At 43.5% G+C, this 3015-nt stretch overlaps 1 pseudogene; it reads left to right on the top strand.

The window, feature by feature from the left end:
- Positions 1–1353: 1353 nt before the first annotated feature.
- On the top strand, positions 1354–1666 carry LOC119246560 (10 kDa heat shock protein, mitochondrial-like; annotated as a pseudogene).
- The last annotated feature ends 1349 nt before the right edge of the window (positions 1667–3015 follow it).

Raw genomic sequence — 3015 nt, 5'->3', positions numbered from 1 at the left:
TGTGCTTATAGATAATCCAGACCCTACTTTTCTAGCTACCTTTCTCTCCCATAACAATTAGGACAACACCCAAATGTGACCTTAAAAAAGAGGGACAGCTTGAGCAACAGAAAATCAATAGGACCCATATCATTGTTGGAACACACTGACAAAAGGTTATCACTATTCGAGATGGCCAAGAAAGGCCTCAGGCTTAGTGAGAGTCCATGGGTTATTAGGGAAATTCCACATCATCTGTGACTCTGCTAACAGCATTCCTTACTAGGTCAAGGAATTGCACCTTTATCTTCCCTACTGGAGCTCAGGAGAATGTAAGGTATTATCAAAGCTTGACTATCTTCTACCCACAGGCTGGGAATTTTTGTCTTGCTCTAAAAGTCCAATCACCTAACAGGAAAAATTGCTCCTTGCTTCACTTCTAGAACTATGAAATAAGTAATGGAGCCAACATGCAACAGAAGGAATTGTTGCTGGAATGAACGTTAATATATGGCAAAATGAGAGGCAGAGAATCTCAGTCAGGGGAACACACACTTCCAGAGGAAGCTTTATGCTTAAGCCAACTAAAGCAGAACAGGGACCTCCCTGGTGGCACAAGGGGTTAAGTTTCAGCGCTATCAAGCTATCACCTCTCCTGTCTCACCTGCCACTCCCCTCAGCAGTATATTTCAGTAGATCTTCCTGTTCTGCTCACTATGTCTCAGGTGAATCCTTTCACCACCACCCCTGCACCTCTGGCCTACATTCCAGTTCTTGTATGCATAAATAAATCTTTTTAAAAAATTTAAAAAAGCAGAACAAAGACTCGAACGTACAAAAAGATGTGGTATTATCAGGAGACTCGTGTAGATCAGTGTTGCTACATTATTAAAAGATGAATGTATAGAAAGATGAACCTGGAGAAAAATGTAAAGATCATAAAAAGCTTTATGTGCCCTGCAAAGATGTTTAGATGCTATAAGCAATTTTAAGCTAGAGAGTCACCCAAGTAAATGTTACTCTGGCAACAGGGAGGAAAACTTAATAGAATAAAGGTGAGGCTGAAGGCTGCAATGATGGGGGGGCGGGGTGCTAAGGTACCCAGAGGACATCCAGGTATGACATTCTATAGGCAATTGGATATGTAGGCGCTTAGAAGAGAGGTCTCAACTGAAGGTTTAGAAGAGCAAATGATAGTGGTTCTAGACTGCCCAGGTAGAAAGTACAGGACAGTACATGCTCAAGATTAGAACCTTGGGGGCCCGCGCGCCTGAGCATGGGCGGCCTCTGCCCACATTCACGTGTCGGGAGGGCCGGGCTGCAGGTCTGTCTTTTTTGAGGCGGCGGGAGAACAGGGTCGCTGCCGCGGCCGGAGTCATGGCAGGACAGGCATTTAGAAAGTTTCTTCCCCTCTTCGACCGAGTATTAGTCAAAAGGAATGCAGCTGAAACTGTAACCAAAGGAGGCATTTTGCTTCCAGAAAAATCTCAAGGAAAAGTGGTGCAAGCAATAGTAGTAGCTGTTGGATCAGACTCTAAAGGAAAAGGGTGGAGAGATTCAACCAGTTAGTGTGAAAGTTGGAGATAAAGTTCTTCTCCCAGAATATGGAGGCACCAAAGTAGTTCTAGATGACAAGGATTATTTCTTATTTAGAGATGGTGATATTCTTGGAAAGTATGTAGACTGAAATCAAGATTGAAATGGCGTCATGTGAAGCTGCCCATTCCACTCAAGTTCTGATATCTTTCATCATGTAAATAATTTCTGTATCTCTTTTATAATAAACTAATGCTATCCAAACTGTGATGACATCCAGTGTCTCTAAAATTTAGTTTCACTGTACTTACAAAAACATTTCCAAATAAAAGCATATAAATGAATGGTTAAAAAAAAAAAAAAAAAGATTAGAACCTTGGGAAACAACCATGAACATTCCAGCCAAGGAAGAGGAGCCAGAGAATGGGATAAAATGTAAGAGGAGAAAAACAAGGGCAGAAGATTTCCACTGTCACCAAAGGAGGGAAAATTTTCCAGGAGGAAGTGGTTAATATTTAGCATGCTGTAAAGTGTTGCAAGACAGGAAAAGTATAGATTGGTCTGGCAATATGGAGGTCACTGGTGGCCTCAGTGAGACAGCATGAAGTGCTAGATCACACCGCGTGACTAGGGAGTAAGGAAATAGAGGCAGTCAGTTTAGAAATTTAGCTGGAGCAGGAAGAAAAGAAATAGAATAATAGAGGGGGAGTCTGCTGTAGACTGAATGTTTATGCCTCTTCCAAATTCACATATTGAAATCCTAATCCTAAGGTGATGGTATTTGGAGTAACTTTTGGCAAGCAATTAGGTCATGAGGACAGAGCCCTCTTGAGTAAGATTAGTGCCCTTATAAAAGACACCGCACCTCCCCTGGTGGCGCAGCAGTTGAGCACTGGGCTGCGAAGCTTCCCGCAGCTTCCGCAGCGCCAGTTCGATCCCAGCCCCGGTGAGGGTCCCACATGGTGCGCAGACCTCTCCTGCAGCCCGCTGCTCCTCTCAGCAGTGTACTTCGGTCCTTCTGCCTGCTCTGCTCCCCGCTCTGGTGAATTCTCTCACCCTCCCGCGCTTCTGACTGTACCCACTGCTTGTATAAATAAATAGGTTTTTTAAAAAATAAAAAATAAAAAAATAAAAGAGGCCACAGAAAGCTCCCTTAGCCATCTGCCTTGTGAACACACAGCCAGAAGATGGCCATCTATGAACTACAAGGCCAGCTCTCACCAAACATTGAATCTTTTGCTGCCCTGAACTTAAACTTCCCCATCTCCAGAACAGTCAGAAAAAAATTCTATTAACAGATTTCTGTTAAAAAGCCAACCAATCTATGGTATTCTGTTAGAGCAGCCTGAACAGTCTGAGACACAACCTTAGTGAAGAGAGGTCAACATACGATCAGTGTAGAGGCAGGACGGGCCACTGAGCAGGTTTTCTATGATCCCATGCAGACGGGGTAAAGGAGGAGAGTCCTGGAGCCCTCAGTGGCTTTTCAGGTTTTTATTA

Source organism: Talpa occidentalis, unplaced genomic scaffold (genome assembly GCF_014898055.3).
Source record: "Talpa occidentalis isolate TD23 unplaced genomic scaffold, MPIMG_talOcc4v2.1 talOcc4.15, whole genome shotgun sequence".
NCBI classification, from domain to species: domain Eukaryota; kingdom Metazoa; phylum Chordata; class Mammalia; order Eulipotyphla; family Talpidae; genus Talpa; species Talpa occidentalis.
The sequence above is the reverse complement of the archived record's forward strand: the minus strand, read 5'-3'. Positions and strand labels throughout refer to the sequence as shown.